This window comes from Schistocerca americana, chromosome 3, assembly GCF_021461395.2.
Source record: "Schistocerca americana isolate TAMUIC-IGC-003095 chromosome 3, iqSchAmer2.1, whole genome shotgun sequence".
Lineage (NCBI taxonomy): Eukaryota > Metazoa > Arthropoda > Insecta > Orthoptera > Acrididae > Schistocerca > Schistocerca americana.
The window spans coordinates 875,165,735-875,186,201 of NC_060121.1; the positions used below are offsets into that span (position 1 = coordinate 875,165,735).

Genomic DNA, 20,467 nt, shown 5'->3' on the forward strand with positions numbered 1-20,467 from the left:
CTCCAGCATTACAAATTTACTCTTTCTGGCAGACACACGTCCAGATCGTCCGCTCTTAAAATTCTGCCATCTCTGTCCCCACATCCACCACTGCTGGCGGCTCACCTCCAACTGCGCAACGCTACGCGCTGTTCACATCCAACTGCCCAACACTACAATAGCAAATATTCCAACAACGCAAACCAGCCACAGACTGCACACAGCACAGTCAGTTATTTTCGTACAGAGCGCTACGTGACGTTACCAACATAAAAACCTAAACAGCCTACTTACACATAGAATGGTTCCATTCAAAAGTAATGACCAAACGCGTGAAGACATTTATCCCACCGGGAGAGGAGACGATCAGTTCCTATTTCATAGAACGCGGTCGGCCGCTGAAGGATCCACAACCGCACCCTCTCTGGTTCTTTCTCGGCCAACTGAAAGAGATGTCGACGCATGTCTTTCTTCAGGTCGCCAGCGATGTGAGAATTGCACGATGAACGATCCGGGCTGTAAGGAGGAAGACATGCATGGGCGTCGGTTTCAGTCGGACGAGGAAGAGCAAGAATAGGCGCTGTTGTGGATCCGTTAGCGGCCGACCGCATTATGCGAACCAGGAAATGGTCGCTCGTCTACCAGCGGGATAAATGTCTTAACGCGTGTGGGCATAAAGTTTGAATGAAACAATTTAATGGTCGCGTTGTGGGCGGCGTTCGATTTTCTTTCGATTGCCTCTCATAGGATTTTGTACCTCATACGTAGCGCAGCAGTTCTACAGTCGTACAGCTACTGGTTCGAACCTTGTTAGTAGTACTTTTTATTTTATTAGAGTTCAGTGCTTATTAACAAATACATATGCTCAGCAACAAATACTGAATCTTGTTTCAAATAAAAATAACATCTTTATATTTTTAATTCCTCGTCTCACAAAAATTAGTGTTCCCAGTGAGGTAAAATTTGGTGCAAAATTGCAAACCGTCAAATAGAAAATAAAGAACTACTTTCATTCGTAGAGTTTCAACATTTTTATTGCCGTGTATCTTTTTAACAACAAAGCATTTCGAGGAGGAGGAGATTAGTGTTTAACGTCCCATCGACAACGAGGTCATTAGAGACGGAGCGCAAGCTCGGGTGAGGGAAGGATGGGGAAGGAAATCGGCCGTGCCCTTTCAAAGGAACCATCCCGGCATTTGCCTGAAGTGATATAGGGAAATCACGGAAAACCTAAATCAGGATGGCCGGACGCGGGATTGAACCGTCGTCCTTCCGAATGCGAGTCCAGTGTGCTAACCACTGCGCCACCTCGCTCGGTGCATTTCGAGTATTTGTATCTATTTTTATCAGTGTGACGAGTAACTAAAAATAAAAAGATGTTACATATATCATAAAATATTCAGCATAAAGTAAAAAAGTTGTTTCTAGCGAGATTCGAACCAGCGACGCTCTACACTCGGCTACGGACAGTTGTTTAAATGTTGCAGACGTACTTAGCACCGCTCGGAAATCTTATCTTCAAAGGCGATTTTTTCTAATTTTTTGTTTTTCAGAATTGCGCCCAACAGCATTAATAAATTCGTGTCCGGGCACTATCGTTGAAAAACCTTAAAGCATGAAGAATATCGAACAGGGCAGAGCTGGGCGTAAGACGGCCTTGATAGTGAAGGACGTGAAACAGTCGCTGCTGTTAAAGTTACTACACTTCTGTAGAGCAGTTTTTATATCTGTGGTATTGCATGGCGTTAACGATGTGTTTGTTCTCTGTGTGACAGGTGGCTTGTGTCAGCTGCCCGCCACGCCATTCCAGACATTCGGTGAGTAACATGTATGTGAAGAGATGAGAGACAGAGTCAGTACGATGGTGGTGGTGGTGGTGGTGGTGGTGGTGGTGGTGGTAAGTAGATTTTAAACATCTGAAGGTTGGGACGAGACATGTGCTTATGCCTACTGTGGTTCTGTCACAGAACAGTCTAGGGCAATGCATTGTGCGCAGTCCCCGTTACACTTAGTGATGTTTTCGTAATTTAATGTGTTACGTTGTATCAGAGGCAGACACCAGCCCAAGTGTTGTAATAGAGAATCACCTGTCAAGACCCGAAACGCGACGTATCTTAACATACAGTTTTGTAACGGATGTTCAGCCTGTTGATTTGCAAAGTATCGGAAGTACTTACGGTCAGAATTGACAGAGGTAAGCTGGGGAATGAATATGAATACTTAAACTTTTTAAATCGCAGTCATGGTTAGTGAAATTAGTTTAATCTCAAACTCAACGATAGCGATTTCGACCTAATGGTCAGTTAAAAGGAAAAACAATTCGTTGCTACAAACATTTCAAATTATTTGGAAATCTTCTAGCACAGACATACTGTTCAAACATGGAATCCAACTCATTCCGCACCACCTTCGCATTTTATTTTCACTTGCTGACAGGCACGAACTGTGCCTGTGATTAAATGGACATTCAGTGGCGAGGATTTGCGCAGAAAACTGTGACAGGCGTAGTGTGGACTGAACTTTCTTACACAGTCGCAGAACACGATTAGAGTCCGCGTGAGAGTTTGCAGGGGTGCAGAGCGTCGCCATATCGTGACCAGGTGAGGCTGACGTGCGGACATCGGCTGCATTTGTGCGTGCGTGGGTCTGCCAGTGGACGCCTAGAGCCCTCTGCGGCCGCGCCAGCTCATGTGGGGCCCTGTCCGCGGCTCTCTACTCCCGGGTAGCTTCTGTGTCGACAGACTCCGGCCGCGCCGGCCGGGGTGGCCGAGCGGTTCTAGGCGCTACAGTCTGGAACCGTGTGACCGCTACGGTCGCAGGTTCCAATCCTGCCTCGGGCATGGGTATGTGTGATGTCCTTAGGCTAGTTAGGTTTAAGTAGGTCTAAGTTCTAGGGCAGGGGTCTCCAAACTACGGCCCGCGGGCCGAAACCGGCCCGCGTTAGCTGGCCGGACATCCCCGGTATCCGGCCCGCCTAATATTTGAGGTGGTACCTATACTGCCAACAATTGAGTTTCGAGGCCTATCGCGACCAATTCACCGCGACATTGCCTCTGCTACTCGCTACAAGACTACATAACTAAACTTATTGTTGCGCCGCTTGAAATAACAATGCGTTGACATACTCTCCCTCTGTTACGTCTTGCAGAAATAGTGTTGCTAACAATGATTTTCGCTACGGTCGCAGGTTCGAATCCTGCCTCGGGCATGGATGTTTGTGATGTCCTTAGGTTAGTTAGGTTTAACTAGTTCTAAGTTCTAGGGGACTGATGACCTCAGCAGTTGAGTCCCATAGTGCTCAGAGCCATTTGAACCATTTGAACAATGATTTTGAGATTTCGTTAACTTTGCAGGACTCTTTCGTGAAGAATGAGCAGTGACATACTTTTTTGTCGGTGAAATTCGCCAGAATAAAATACGCCAGAATTTCGGTCAGGTACGTCCACCAATCAAAATTATGTAATTAAATAAAAATCGTAGTTCGTTTCAGTGCTAGCTGTTCCCACAACCTTAGGTTTTTGAGATTTCGCCTTTCCTTTAGCCTTACATTACGGTGATGACCTTGTAGATGACATCGGAAGTTCACTGAGGCTTTTTGCAGATGATGCTGTGGTGTATCGATAAGTTGTAACAATGGAAAATTGTACTGAAATGCAGGAGGATCTGCAGCGAATTGACGCATGGTGCAGGGATTGGCAATTCAATCTGAATGTAGACAAGTGTAATGTGCTGCGAATACGTAGAAAGATAGATCCCTTATCATTTAGCTACAAAATAGCAGGTCAGCAACTGGAAGCAGTTAATTCCATAAATTATCTGGGAGTACGCATTAGGAGTGATTTAAAATGGAATGATCATATAAAGTTGATCGTCGGTAAAGCAGATGCCAGACTGAGACTATTTGGAAAAATCCCAAGGAAATGCAATCCGAAAACAAATGAAGTAGGTTACAGTATGCTTGTTCGCCCACTGCTTGAATACTGCTCAGCAGTGTGGGATCCGTACCAGAAGGGTTGATAGGAGAGAGAGACAAGATCCAACGGAGAGCAGCGCGCTTCTTTACAGGATCATTTAGTAATCGCGAAAGCGTTACGGAGATGATAGATAAACTCCAGTGGAAGACTCTGCAGGAGAGACGCTCAGTAGCTCGGTACGAGCTTTTGTTGAAGTTTCGAGAACATACCTTCATCGAAGAGTCAAGCAGTATATTGCTCCCTCCTACGTATATCTCGCGAAGAGACCATGAGGATAAAATCAGACAGATTAGAGCCCACACAGAAGCATACCGACAATCCTTCTTTCCAGGAACCATACGAGACTGGAATAGAAGGGAGAACCGATAGACGTACTCAGGGTACCCTCCGCCACACACCGTCAGGTGGCTTGCGGAGTATGGATGTAGATGTAGATGTAGATGTAGATCATTGAGTGCTAGATTGCTTTAATCGCACTAGGTAGATCTTGGCCCTTATAACTTCGTGGAGGAGTCAATGTGGCCCACGGACTAAAAAGTTTGGAGACCCCTGTTCTAGGGGACTGATGACCTCAGAAGTTAAGTCCCATAGTGCTCAGAGCCATTTGACCCATTTTAGAACGGATAGAGTGCTGAAAGGAGGTTATTCCGTGAACATCATTCAAGTTAGAACATTGTGACAGAGTGCATTAGAAATAACGAGGGCGATGGTAGGGCGATTAGACTGTGACACGAGACTCTGAAAGTAGCTGGGTTTTACTATTTCAACAGGAAAATAACTAGCAACAGCCAGAGTAAAGAGGATATGAAATTCAGATTGATAAGAAAAGACAATTTTTCGTAAAAGTAGGTACTAGCTAACATGGAAAGTAAATATAAGTGTTAGGAAGTTGCCCTCTTTAAAGTAGACACGATGAGGCATCGAGGAGCAGTCAATTTGGCAGTAGGAATGTGAGGGATACGACTTCTACAGGCAGGGCAGTGCCGGACTGTTGTTAGCAGCTTCCAGTGGATGTAGGTTGCAGTGCTTGACAGTCTTTCGTAAGATAGACTAGAGCTACATCAAAGCCGTCTGTCGGGAGGAGGAGGAGGCGTAACCTACTGAGTCCGGTTTCGGGGCATCTTTCACAGCACTGGAGTTCGTCGGCCGCTCAAGGTGTTGGGGAGTACAGTATTAGGGTATAGAGAGAGAGAGGCCAGCAGGTAGAAAGCTCGACAGGAGAGGAGAGCAGAGCCGGACTACTTTGGTGGTCGGCGTGACCTTGGCCATAGCGCCGCATACCGGCGCGCAGGCTGCAGTTGGACCGTCTCCTACCCGCGTCCCCATAAACATGTCTGGGAGCATCAGTGTGGCCAGATACGGAAGCTCAGCTGAAGCTAAAGCAAATGGTAGGCTACGATTAATTTGTGCAGGAACTGGCAATTGGCTCTGAACGTAAATAAATGTTAAGTAGTGCTCATAAGTAGGCGAGGAAGTACCCTAATGTTAGATTACACTGTTCCCAACATATAGCTGGAAACAGCAGCTACAGTAAAATACGCGGGAATGACAGTCCATCAGAACTTAAAGTGGAACGACCACCTTGTAGCGAAAGCATATGACGAGCGGAGATCGTAAGAACCTTAAGGGAATGTAATGGCCGGCCGATGTGGCCGAGCGGTTCTAGTGGTTCAGTCCGGGACCGCGCTGCTGCTGCGGTCGCAGGTTCCAATCCTGCCTCGCGCATGGATGTGTGTGATGTCCTTAGGTTAGTTAGGTTTAAGTAGTTCTAAGTTCCAGGGGGCTGATGACCTCAGCATTTAAGTCCCATAGCGCTCAGAGCCATTTGAACTTAAACATCTGAGGTCATCAGTCCCATAGGACTTAGAACTACTTAAACCTAACTAACCTAAGGACATCGCACACATCCATGCCCGAGGCAGGATTCGAACCTGCGACCGTAGCGGTTGCGCGGTTCCAGACTGTAGCGCCTAGAACCGCTCGGCCACCCCGGCCGGTAACAACAACAACAACAACAACAACAACAATAATAATAACGAGCCACACTACACTACCACTGAAGATGCGACTCCTTCCTTTCCGTTATCGTGGTTTCCGAAATATGAAAACGTAGCATTGTTTGTAGGAGCTGCAACTTACATTTAGTAACGATGTAATTGTGTTTACACTGAACTTAGGTACCAATTACAGTGTAAGAACGGTCCGAAGGTGTTTGCTATCCAACCGAAACTGGTTAGCGTTTAGTTTTAATTAGACTACGTACCGATTGAGACCATTAAAGTTAATGCGCAGCACTGTGAACACAGTTTGTAAATCTATTATACAAATTCACTTACACCATAACAAGACGCATCTGACGTTATCGATTCGTGCAGAATTTATCGGTCGATTGCATTCCTTCGTGTGTAGTATTTCCTCTGAGATTCAAAACCATCTTGTATTAAATGCACACGTGCATTACAGAATTCGATAAAACAGCCGACTTGTTTTTTCAGAAGATTGATGTTACAGTGTGTGGGCGAGCGTGCTTCGTGTACGACTGCCAGTCTCCTCCCGCTTTTACTGTTCCAATCACGAAATGCTGCGCGTGAGGGACGACTGCCGTGTATGACCTCGAGTCTGTCAGATTTGACCACTTGTGGTCTTGTCTCGCGATGTCTGTAGGAAGAACCAAGCCCGGTTCTTCTGGAAATATACATCCCGAGAATTTTGTCTGAGAGCCTCTCCATGCTGGTGCATTGCCTCTCTTGTAGCGTCTGCTGCTGGAGTTTGCTGTGTTGTTTCCTGATAGTGAACCCAGACTGACGAGCAGTACTCTAGAATAGGTGTAACAATTGCTTTGCAAACCACTCCCTTCGTGGTTGGTGTAAATGTATACAATGTTTGGGAAAGGGGGATGCGGTTGTTACATATGCCTCGTGACGACAGGGTGCAGGAGGTCGAGCGGTCAGGATTAGAGAGTGGGCATCCAGGGCTGCCGTTAAGTGACAAAACAGGAAATTAGGTACAATAAAGAGGATGTATTTCAATGTACGGTGTACAAGGGTCGCGCCTGGGGTCGGACGTTACCAGGTTTAGGCCGGTCTAGGAGGTCGAACAATTAATTGAAATGGGCAACGGAAGGGGAAGCGGTAGCGGTTCATGTTAACCTACGTTGGTGGCTGGTCGTTAAAAGCAGAGACAGAGGCTTTGCCTTCCAAAAAGACGTCTCTCCTGCTCGAGGTCTGGATTACAAGAGAGAGAAGCAACTCCAGCGTTCACACACGTGATCGGTATCCCGCGCATGCTATTGGCTAAAACCAAATTTTTAAACCAATTCCATAAAATATCCCTTGACTGGCTGCCACCATGTACAATGCACTACACTCAGTGAGGACTCTTCTAGTGGCTGTCGGTCCTGTTAAAAGTAGTCGGCACTTGACAGCTTAATACCGATGGGGCCGCACCAGTGCGCCCCGGCTGCTGGGGTCTGCTGGCGGTATCGGCTGCCTAACAGTATGTGTCGCCGCTTTCCACCGCACAGAGTTCTTCTTGACAGCACTGGAGTAGGAAACTTTTCCGGGCGAAAAATTTCGCCTCTTTGAAGAAAAAATCGTAACTCCGGTCCTAATTAAAATTAAGAACAAATGTCTGACATGCTCAGAGGTAAAGTAGAGGTGTATACCATATGCGAGTTCCAAATTTCTTCGTGTTTTATGTGGGGCATAAAGAGTTTACAGTCAGCGGTAAAGAACGGATTGCACCAGTCCTCTTATCTTTCTATGTTTTCGATTTAGGCGTTATGTTTCAATTGTTACTACAACGCGACTGAATATCTATCTCACATTGCCTTCCTTTTACATCTATATATGTTTCGATAGCCTTGACTGACTTGAGCGGTGCGCTGGCTTCTTGCAGACAGTGATAATTCGCAACTTTTAACCTCGAAACGCCAGCTGCTGACTGACTTAAACTGACTTCAGGCCGCCCCGGATGGTTAGTCCTACGTAGTTCGCGGCTGTTTCTGTTTCCGCTAATCTATCGCCGGTAGTATAATTGAATGACAGTCAACCTCACTGCATGCCTATGCGCTACACGATGCGTTTGTATACGTTCCGCTGGCCGGAGTGGCCGAGCGGTTCTAGGCGCAAGTCTGGAACCGCGCGACCACTATGGTCGCAGGTTAGAGTCCTGCCTCGGGCATAGATGTGTGTGATGGCCTTAAGTTAGTTTGAGTAGTTCTAAGTTCTAGGGGACTGATGACCTCAGATGTTAGGTCCCATAGTGTTCAGAGCCATTTTTTGGTATACGTTCACGGTCGGCTGCCAGCCGCTGCACCGAATGTCAGTCCTCTGCATGTGTTGATGCACTTCGCTGACCTCTCTAGTGTTGAGGTCTTCCTATATGCACGTTAATTGAGATGGAACAGTTAATTTTTTTAGGAAACATTCGAATAAAACTTTCCATGTAGGCGTAACGTGTGGACAGTTGTCATGGGTTACAGAAGTACGGTTGTTAGAACGTTTCCCAAACAGAAGATGTTAAGCAAATGCAAAGTATTAAGTTAGACGTTGATTTTCGTGAATTCCGTCTTCGACTTCTATGCACTCTGGATTTTTGTTGACAACGCCTCGCGCAGCTCTTCCGACGTCGTCGTGTCGTTCTTTTATGGGGGCAGCAGTACCCGTAATCCGAAAGAGCAATTACTCTCTTGTGCTCTCTTTACCTTCCTAGATTTGGCCTTTCAACCATCCCCGCAGGCATTTAAGGTCCGGTGAAACATGGCTCCGAAGAAGCGTAACCTTTTCTGCCGATCCACATTCCGCGGAACGTTGGTTACAGATTACGTCACTTGAGGACTAGAATAACTAGTGGCCCTATCAGGCTCAAAGATGACTGTGAGTGAGTCACCTTTACTTATGTCTGTGTTATCATAGATACCATAAATACGAGTCTGGGAATGTGTACTGACAACCTAAATGTGCTACTGAGCTCAAAGCCACATCACTTACATGAAATTGAAAAGAATCCTGTGTGTGTGAAAACCGATCTCATTAGTATGCAAATAAATAACCAAACCAACAATTTCACATTCAGTAGACTTGGTCAGTGCGAACAGCTTGAAAAAAATATAAAAAAATCTAAACTCTAATGTTATCCTCTATAAGGATGTAACCTGGGTTACACGAAAATTTCCGCACTGACGTATCGCGCTGGTTAAAGTAAAGTAACTGACAGAACCTAAACTGCGCAAAGGAAACGAAACAATCACGTTATGAATCTCACCAGCAAAATTATGTACTGGCAGAAACAGGAACACAACAAGACTCCGCAACAGCTAAAAAATACTGCCAAAAACTAACTACAATTGGTCCCAGGGAAATTAGGTTCATAAACTTCACACAGAATGCCAATGAAACTCGTGACTCAACCTGTAAGTTCTGAAATTTCGGTTAGGAAGCAGCTTATCAAAGAAAACATTCATAGTCTCTAATATGAAAATTCTTTTAATCTAATAACTTCCATGGTACAGTAAATTAACTCAGAAGATAAATCAGTAGAATAATTATGAAAAACTCGACTGTGACGAGGGTGAAGTGGACCAACAATAGAAGTCAACAAAAATAATTTTCTACCTCATCAAATAATAGCTTGTTCTTCATTTCAAAACCTTTATGTCCGTATGCTATCCAACCACTGTTCTGAGTCACCATTCCTTCTCGTAATAAAAGTACAGCTCACATAGTTCCAAGAGTGCGTCCATTCATTACACTGTACCTTCAACGAATCCCCACTTGCTGCACATCGCAGCTTCCTACAACCGACCACCAAAGTTTCTACGAATCCACAGTGCTGCCATCAGAGACACAGATACTGTTGCCTAACAACTGTTTCTCTGACCACAACTCTTCAAATATACCATTTTCCTTTACAAATATTAACACATCAAATAACATCATCAAAAAATAGCCATCTCAAATCACTGCCATCGCACCACCGAACGGAGCTCTCCCAGTAGTGATGGAGACTCGTTTTCAACAAAACCTGCCTAAGGCGGCCCTGTAACACTATGCGGTAACGCAAGAAGCCGAATAAACAGAATATCTATGATACCGCAACGCACATATACAGAGAACGGTTCTCGGAAACGTCTCCACAAACACATGTGGATGTTTGCGGGACCATCGATGTTTCATCGATACTGTATCGACTGAAAGTGACTTCATCAGTAAACAGTATTAATGGCGTTACTCGGCGATTTGCAATTAGCCAACGACAAAATTTCAGTCGTCCTCGTTGATATCGTTCTGTAGATGGGAACATGCAGGCCCTGTGTACATAATGCCCGCCATATTCTTGTATGTGGAACACCGATACGTGCAGAAATTCTGCAGGTGCTTGTTGATTGACTACGTTGTACTAACTGAACAATCCCTAGTACTTCATCCGCACCTTGCTGATTTGCTCGTTCCGATGATACTGGACACTACAGCGGTCTCACACAGTTTAGCGAAAACATGACTAAACACTCTTGGATTCGGTATTCTGCGGTTAGCAAATCGTCTACCGTATCATATGAAAGCAGTGGCAGCAGCGTTTCCATTACAAAACTACTGTAAAATACCGCACCATGTCAGCATACTCACGATTTTCAAATACATGCGGCAGGCTGAATTGTACTTCATTGTCCAACTAAGCATAATCACAGTTGAAAAATTAGATTATGTTAACTGAAATGGTTCAAATGGCTCTGAGCACTATGGGACTCAACTGCTGAGGTCATTAGTCCCCTAGAACTTAGAACTAGTTAAACCTAACTAATCTAAGGACATCACAAACATCCATGCCCGAGGCAGGATTCGAACCTGCGACCGTAGCGGTCTTGCGGTTCCAGACTGCAGCGCCTTTAACCGCACGGCCACTTCGGCCGGCTATGTTAACTGATGCGCAGCTTCAGAATTTTAACTTCAAAACAGAAATGACAGTCGATAAATATAAGCAGTTCATTTTCAGACCTCTGGCCCTCCATAGCTACGTTTTTAAGTTTTGTGCGTATTGTGCGGGAGGACTCCTTGCCCTGTCCCTGTTTCCACTCCAGTGATAAAACGGAACACAACTCGTCTCGTTATATAAGAGTACGTGTGTTCCCTAACACGAGGTGAACGCGAGCCGCGGCCCTCGGCTGGTGTGCACGCGCACACACACACACACACACACACACACACACACACACACACACACGCGCACGCACACACACCTGCTCTCTACGAAAGTGTCCACACACGCTACCTGGCGCACCCGCTCTCTGCGGCTGGTTTCTGCCCTGCTGGTCAAACCACACGGAAGGTCGCTCTATGCACACCCAAACTTACAAAAATTTCCAACAGGCAGCAGATTATGCTGAATAAGCTGACCTGTCCAGTTTGGAAGATGCCGCTAGTCGGCAGTAGGAGTGGCAAATTGAGTTGCTGAACTCGCCGATAAATGCATCCCTAGCAACTAGAGAACAGCGCGCGAAATGAAAACTTCAGTCTGTAACCAGTAAAAGCTGGACACATTATATCGAACGTTTTATTCAAATCAGTCCCTCCAATACCGCGTCCTGAGATATTTACTATACTTCCTGAAGCACGCTGTACGTAACATTATCCTCTGCGACAGGGCCGTAGAGTTTACGGCGTTATCGATTCGGTCATTTGTACACGAGGTGTTGCGGCTCTTGGGGAGGTTTTGCCAGGTCGTGTACCGACGGTTGCAGCAAACTGCCTTTGAGTTTGTGGCGTGCCCTCTAGGAGTGTGCTGCGGAGTACGGGATGTATATATGAGTCCGGGCTGCGGCGTGTGTGGGAGCCGCCGGCAGGGCAGATACCTGCACGCCCCGCCAGCCCTGGAAGCTGTCCAGCCGCTGGACTCCAGCGCTGGAAGGCCGCCCGGCCGCGTGCTCTCACGCCGTCAAGTCTCTGTCTGCTCTGTTCGGTGATGTTACCTTCTGTTCCGGGTAGGCCTTCCTGGCCATAACCAGGCGAAAATACGCTATGTTATCAAAAGTATCCGGACACCCTGAAAAACATAAGTTTTTCATATTAGGTGTATTGTGCTGCCACCTATTGCCGGTTACTCCATATCAGCGACCTCAGTAGTCATTAGACATCACGAGAGAGCAGAATGGGGCGCTCCCCGGAACTCGAGGACTTCGAACGTGGTCAGGTGATTGCGTGTCACTTGTGTCATACGTCTGTACGCGAGATTTCCACACTTATAAACATCCCTAGGTCCACTGTTTCCGATGTGATAGTGAAGTGGAAACGTGAAGGGACACGAACAGCACAAAAACGTACAGGTCGACCTCGCCTGTTGACTGACAGAGACCGCCGACAGTTGAAGAGGGTCGTAATGTGTAATAGGCAGACATTTATCCAGACCACAACACAGGAAATCCAAACTGCATCAGGATCCACTGCAAGAACTAAGACAGTCAGGCGGTAGGTGACAAAACTTGGCTTTTATTGTCGAGCGGCTGCTCATAAGTCACACATGACGCCGGTAAATGCCAAACGACGCCTCGCTTGGTGTAAATAGCGTAAACATTGGACGATTGAACAGTGGAAAAACTTTGTATGGAGGAACGAATCGCGGTACACAATGTGCACATCCCATGGCAGGGTATGGGTATGTCGAATGCCCGGTGAGCGTCATCTGCCAGCGTGTGTAGTGACAACAGTAAAATTCGGAGGCGGTGTTATGGTGTGGTGGTGGTCTTCATGGAGGGCGCTTGCACCCTTTTGTATCCCGCCTGGAAAGCGGCGCGTGGGTCTGCTCCTGTGATGTGCAAAGTAGCCCGAATGAAGGTGAGGTAAAGTACTTCGGTACTGCATGTAGAGTAAAAGACGTTTACTATAGGCAAAAACAAGTTAATAAATGGTTACATAACTCTGCGATAATGAGCACGTAGGTGCGAAGCCGTATTCCCGTCTTAAGTAGTACAAAGTCTCAATAGCAAACCAACACATTCTGAAGTAGAAATGATGTATGCAGGCCGTCTGCTCTTGATGAAATGGGCAGAAAGTAGAGCGGCGCTCGTTGAGCTGCACAGCCTCGGCTGGAGGGCGCTGTGGTCGGCGTAGTTCGTCCGCTCTCGTAGTGCCAACCTACGCTGTGGCATCGAAACTGTCGATACCACACACCCATTGTTTTGGTTTGCACTATGAAAGCCCAGACCTACATCGATGGTTTAAGCACCTTCTTGCTTCCCACTGTTGAAGAGCAATTCGGGGATGGCCATTACATCTTTCAACACGATCGAGCACCTGTTCATAATGCACGGCCTGTGGCGGAGTGGTTACACGACAATAACGTCCCTGTGATGGACTAGCCTGTAGAGTGTCCTGGCCTCAATCCTGCAGAACACTTTTGGAATGGTTTGGAACGCCGACTTTGTGCCAGGCCTCACCGATGGCGTCGATACCTCTCCTCAGTGCAGCACTCCGTGAAGAATGGGCTGCCATTCCCCAAGAAACCTTGCAGCACCTGATTGAAAGTATGCCTGCGAGAGTGGAAGCTGTCATCAAGGCTAAGGGTGGGGCAACACCATATTGAATTTCAGAATTACCGATGGAGGGCGCCACCAACTTGTAAGTCATTTTCAGCCAGGTGTCAGGATACTTTTCATCACATAGTATATATACCAAAGGGAGCGTAAAAAGTTATCCGCGGAACAAGCGGCTTAAAAGTTACTCGTTAGACGCACTGTCTGAGTTCTGTTAGTCAGTTTGCGACCCTTACCTGGTAGGACTAGAACGAGAGGTGGAGAAGAGCGAAAGAAGAGCGGTGCCACTGCGTCACGGTGATGCTTAACGAACTGCAGTGGCAGACAGACGCCAGTAAACCAGGATACTGCTTCACGGAGAAGTTTATTTTTGAAAGCAACAGATCGCACGTTCCAACAAGACTCGGGCGACACATTTCTTTCCACACGCCCCGCGAAGTGACCGAAGCAAGAATGTCCGAGAAATAACATCTCACATGGCGTCTTGCCGGACCGGTAGTCGTTCTTTGCGAGCAAGATTCGCCATTGCAAGTGAGAAGGGGAAAAACGAAAATCGCCTCAGACACACTTTTGTAAATGTATATGTGGGGGAAGTGGAAGAGATATGAGGAGTAGAGAAAGCGAGGTTTTCATAACGAAATGGATGCCATCGGCCGTACCGTATTGAGTACACCGTTTCTCGCCCGATCACTAAAGTTAAGCAAGGTTTTGTATGTCCATCCTTTTGGTAGGAGGTCTTTGGGGCGACGGCCGTTTACTATTGTGACAAAATAAAACACCTACAGCCGTCCTGATGATTTTATTTTATTTTGTTTCAACCAGTTTCAACGCTTCAGTGCGCCATCTTCAGGTTGTTGTTGATTCGGTACGGGTTGATATGATCCCTATGTATGTCACGTCAATTGCCAGCATAATAGGATGCGCAGATAATCTGAATACTTATGTGTCAGCATTGCAACCATTGGATGGTTGCAACAGCTCACGCAAGTTCCATGTGCCAAATTCAAGCACCGATAAATCCATATTCCTGTTTCCCATCATAGTTCGCAGGGGCGGTCCGGCATTCCTTGTTGAATTATTCGCAATAGTAGATTTTTTTTACAAGGCAGGGTTATTAACCCTGCGCTCATCTCCCAAACCTGGAGGACCGGGCTTTCATTTCGGGGTTAACTCCCATAGAGGGGTTGACGACCTTGCCTATAGTGTCCCCCCCCCCCCCCCCTGCCCTATGGTGTGGTACACTCATCGTCTGGCTCCTCGGTCGAGACCACTCCGGCTTGGGTGACTCTGCTGATAGCCACGCTACCGCCGGCGCAGCTCTCTACCTCATCAAAGCAAGCAAGCCCTCCCGCCAGGCACTGAAGGTGCCTACGATAATGTGGTGTCCCCTGGGAGGGTTTCCATACAGTTCATGTTCGGAAAAAAAATGTGCTTGTTATATCCTACTATTACTCTTTTACAATCACAATAAGGATGATCTCGAAAGTGCATTCGGTGAAGTTGACCAGGAAATGATCCACGATTAAATTTCATTCAAATTGTATTTGTAAATTTTATATTGCTCTTAGGTGTATGGAACAAGGATTTGGAGAGAACGTTTTGGTGTATTTGTCCACAATATTTCCTCGCTCGTTGCTAGAAGATTGCTGCATAGTATGGCGCCATCCAGCGTGTAGCGAACAAGGTGCGAGTGACCGTGTCGAAGGCAACGGCGTCGGAAACACTGACTTACTTGAAATGTTGCCAGTTCTTTGTTAGTCATTTCTTCATTGAAGAGTATCAGTCAACTTGCGAGGGATCGCAGTAGTTATGCTGGTGATCGTACATATCAAACTTCCTGGCAGACTGAAGCTGCTTGCCAGACCGGGAGTCGAACTCGGCACCTCACCATCCGCCGTCACTGTTCTTAACAACTAAGCACTTCAGACACGACTCCGTATCTGTCCTAGGTAGCTCAGTAAGAGCACTGCCAACGATAGCGAAGCCTCCAGCTCCGGTAAACAGTTTTAATATGCCAGGAAGTTCCGAGACAGCGTAGATTCCTCTGGAAACAACCGCTAAATTCAGTCAATTCAATCAAATTCTAATCAACGAGAATGCTGTGATAGTTACGTAGAAATAGACTGGACAGAATGTCTTCCGCGTCCGTGCTCTGTCTGCGGCACAGTAGCGAGTGGAAATTCAAAGGCTCGATGTTCAGACGTCTTTTATTTACTTACACTACTGGCCATTAAAATTGTTACAACACGAAGGTGACGTGCTACAGACGCGAAATTTAACCGACAGGAAGAAGATGCTGTGAAATTCAAATGATCAACTTTTCAGAGCATTCACATAAGGTTGGCGCCGGTGGCGACACCTACAACGTGCTGACATGAGGAAAGTTCCCAGCCGACTTCTCATACACAAACAGCAGTTGACCGGCGTTGCCTGGTGAAACGTTGTTGTAATGCCTCGTGTAAGGAGGAGAAATGCGTACCATCACGTTTCCGACTTTGATAAAGGTCGGATTGTAGCCTATCGCGATTGCTGTTTATCGTATCGCGACATTGCTGCTCGCGTTGGTCGAGATCCAATGACCGTCAGCAGAATATGGAATCGATGCATTCAGGAGGGTAATACGGAGCGCCGTGCTGGACCCCAACGGCCTCGTATCACTAGCAATCGAGATGACAGGCATCTTATCCGCATGGCTGTAACGGATCGTGCAGCCACATCTCGATCGCTGAGTCAACAGATGACATTTCAGCAGGATAATGCACGACCGCATGTTGCAGGTCCTGTACGGGCCTTTATGGATACAGAAAATGTTCGACTGCTGCCCTGGCCAGCACATTCTCCAGATCTCTCACCAATTGAAAACGTTTAGTCAATGGTGGCCGAGCAACTGGCTCGTCACAATACGCCAGTCACTACTCTTGTGAACTGTGGTATCGTGTTGAAGCTGCACGGGCAGCTGTACCTGTACACGCAATCCAAGCTCTGTTTGACTCAGTGCCCAGGCGAATCAAGGCCGTTATTACGGCCAGAGGTGGTTGTTCTGGGTACTGATTTCTCAGGATCTATGCACCCAAATTGCGTGAAAATGTAATCAAAAGACTGTTCTAGTATAATATATTTGTCCAATGAATACCCGTTTATCATCTGCATTTCTTCATGGTGTAGCAATTTTAATGGCCAGTAGTGTATTTTGTTTCATGCAACATAAGTAAATCCCTGCAAAAGTTAGTGCGTTTTAAAAGTGCTGCGTGACATCGTGTTTTGGATTTCGCCAGTACTGTGTCCACATTTCACTCTCAGAAAGACGACTTAAATGTGCGTGGTAAACTGCGTTCTTGTTAAAGCACGGTACTGGTTTTTCTTACCAAGACAGACGCGCGTCACATATGGTGAATAGAGTATGTGCTTTCGTTTGCAACCGTAGACCGCAGCAGCCGCTGAGACACATAGAAGGCGAGAGTTGTACGCCAGAGGGCACGGCCCTGCTCACCTCCCTCCCTCCATCCTTTCCTCCTCCTGCTGCTGCTGCAGCTAGACAGTCTGACACCTGTTCCCTGGCTGACCCCGCGCGGTGGCAGGCCGCGGTCTGTGTGACGTAACTCGGCGTTCCCTGTATCCCGCCTCTGGCCGTCACACCTCAGCCGTCGGAGCGTCGACCGCGAGATGTAGAGGGGCCGCTTCGTCTCCCAGCGCAGTTCTGATTCGCCAACGCACTTCCATCGGCAGTCTTCGATTTCATTTTCACTGTTTAATCGGAACGGCGAATGCGTGAACAGAGCTCAGACGTTTCCAACTACAAGCCACACTCACAGTTTCGCGAGCATCCACATCTACATTTTCCGCAAGCCATTGTGCAGTGTCCGTTGCTAGTCGCTTAGTATCCCACTCCTAGCGCAAATGGAGCGAGGGAAAAGTAACAGAATTAAATACAAAGAAATGAAGTGCATGGATCAATGACGATGAAAGCAGGGGAAACGTGATACCACGAAAATCCTTGAAACTTCATTGATTTCACCCTCCTCGATACCACACAACTATTTCCCACCAGCATCTGTAGTCTTTCTTTTACCTTTGGCGGGAGATTGTGGTTTCACTATAAATTTTTCGGGTATGTTGTTATGTAAGAGCAATTGTGTGGCCTTTGCCGTGTCTTTCTTTTGTGGAGGCTGTAAGAAAATATTCTCTGGGCGCCATACAAGAAGGATCCATTATATATTACAAATTGTAACTTTACATGTGAAAGAGTATGTGATTTCTTAATATAAATAGCGCCTTCGGCATTCGTTATTTGCATTATTCAAATCAAGGATTTTGTTGTTGAAAAATTTACATATAACTCTGTCGTTTGGTTGACATTGCTGCCGTTTTCTTTGAACATACCAAACATTTCTGGTGACGTCGTTTCAAAGTTATATGAAGTATTACAATCTGAAAGATATGGAAAGAACGTAGATGTGTATACAGCTGAAGGTAGGTGTATAAATGGAGTTAGCACAATGAAGTACTGGATACGGACTAGAACCAAGCGCACTCAGACCAGTTGGTTTTGAAATCTCTCAACTGTTTCGCTCTTCACCTTGGAACTAATGAACACACTTCCCCTTGTCCCCATCCGCTTAGATCATGATCCTAGGTACTCTCTGGTTTCCTTGTATTTAATTAATTAGTTATGCAGTGTTCCAGAATGAGTGATGAATATTCAGGGATAAATGAAGTATGTCTCGGCCACCCAAACGGGCAGTCTTGTGGAGCTTGTAAGGTGTTACGGAATAAAGTACTTTTATGTAAGAAGTTATCTTCCGTCTAAGCATTGAATGGAGAGAAGGAGAAGGCAGTGGTTCCCCTCGCACTATTCGCTCAAAACTTAAAATGTACCGAAGGAGGACCGGAGGCCTGCAACTGAACTAGGGTGCTGCGACCTTTTCGTGAACTCAACAGTGTCTCCGGCAAACCGTCTCTGAATGCTACCCGCCGTATCCGACTGGTTGTTTGTGTACGCTGGGCTGCCGGCGTCCTAACGTCAAACTGTAAGTATTCCATACATTGACACCTTGTACATTCCTTACCTGTTAGTGTTAATTTCTGAATCGAGTATTGCCCTTACATAAATTGTCCAGCATATTATTGTCGCGGTGTTAAAAGTTTAACTTATTTAGTATGCGCAGCAGCTTACCGAAAAAATCATCCAGTCATGTAAAACGCCTGCGGAGACACGCATACCAAACGAAAGCCGCCTAATTCTAATGAAGTTTACATATTGGGAAACATCTGCAACTCAGACGAATTTTGATTCAGCCGCAGAAAACAAGTTAAAAGTAAGGCTATTAATTGGTTAATGTAGTAGATATTCTGCAAGACAGAGCGGCGCACATAAAACCGGCCCGAACCGGAATGCGAACGCGCGTGAGTAGCATTACTAGCTTGTCAGTTTGTTTGCCACCTTGCAACAGCAGTAGCATGTGAGTAGTTCATACGGAATGTAGTAGTTATAAAGCGTGAACTTCATTGTGATGCCTTACTCCATTGAAGAACGCGTGTTCATTCTTGAAGAATATGTGCGGTCTGAATCCATTAAAGTTGTTCGTGACACTTTTCATGAGAAGTTTCCTGAAAGTAATATCCTGCGAAGTCAACGATTCAGGATCTAGTGAGAAAGAGGCGCTAGACAGGCAGTGTTGTTAATTCAAAGAGAAATAAGGCACCGACGGTACGTACATCTGAAGTTGTGGCAAACGTGACGGCACAAATTGAAAGAAGTCCCCACAAGTCAACACGACGATTATCGCAGCAATGTGGAATATCTCGCAAATGATGTCAACACATCCTTCATGGCTAAAAAATGAAACCTTACCGTGTAAATGTTGTTCAGCAAATAAAAGAAGCGGACAAGGGTAAGCGTACACATTACTGTAACTGATTGCTGGAAAATGTCTCTGGGGGATATCTTGATCCGCTCCTCCTTTTTTTCGACAGATGAGGCTTGGATTCATCTGTCTGATTACGTTAATTCACAAGACGCTGGCCTACAGAGAATCCCCATGGCATATTGCAAAAGCCGTTACACAATTTAAAAATTGGTGTATGGTGTGCTGTGTCTGGTAACAGAATTATCGGGCCTTTGTTCTTCAACGAAACTGTCAACACACATGTTTACTTGAAACTCGACAGTGAATTTTCGGCTCTGTTAACTCCAAACGAAAAATGTTGTGCATATTTCGAGCAAGATGGGGCATCTTTGCATGTGTCAGATTTGTCCTTAGCTCGTATACATACAGATTTTACAGAAGAGAGGATCATTAGTAAGGGCTTGTGGCCACCTCGCTCTCCCGACTTGTCACCATGTGACTATTAAAAATGGCTCTGAGCACTATGGGACTGCTGAGGTCATCAGTCCCCTAGAACTTAGAACTATTTAAGCCTAACCAACCTCAGGACAGCAGACACATCCATGCCCGAGGCAGGATTCGAACCTGCGACCGTAGCGGTCGCGCGATTCCGGACTGTAGCGCCTAGAACCGCTCGGTCACTCCGGCCGGCCTGTGACTATTACCTCTGGGGATTTCTAAAGGCTAGAGTCTAGGCAACAATCACAGAACACTTGACACATTAAAAAAACAACGTATGTGAAGAAATTTAGAACATTCCTCAAAGAGTACTGAAAAGTGCAAAACTTCTCTTGGACGCAGTCGGAGAACATTTTGAACATAAGACTTTAAATTCGTTTCTAAAATATGCTTTAAAAGTAAATCTGTTGCTTAAACTGTTAATTACATAGTCAATAATGAAACTGTACAATGAAAATGTAAGAAAGCGATGATGTACGGTGATTTCCTTCATTCATATTCCTTTCAGCGCGAGGGCCGGTTTTATGTGCGCCACTCAGTGCATCCTTTTCCATTCTTGAAGAATGGAACATTGTTGCTTTTTATTAGTTTATCTGTTGGGGTTTTCATACAGGGAGGGATTAGCGTACCCGAGATGTAATGCA

At 46.1% G+C, this 20,467-nt stretch overlaps 1 long non-coding RNA gene across 1 annotated transcript in view; it reads left to right on the forward strand.

Moving 5' to 3' along the window:
• LOC124607379 overlaps positions 1 to 20,467 on the forward strand; it is a 392,833-nt gene that overhangs the window by 161,073 nt on the left and 211,293 nt on the right. The window contains exon 2 of the long non-coding RNA XR_006978822.1: positions 1,755 to 1,796. This is a non-coding gene — a long non-coding RNA (uncharacterized LOC124607379). The remainder of the gene's footprint in view (positions 1 to 1,754; positions 1,797 to 20,467) is intronic.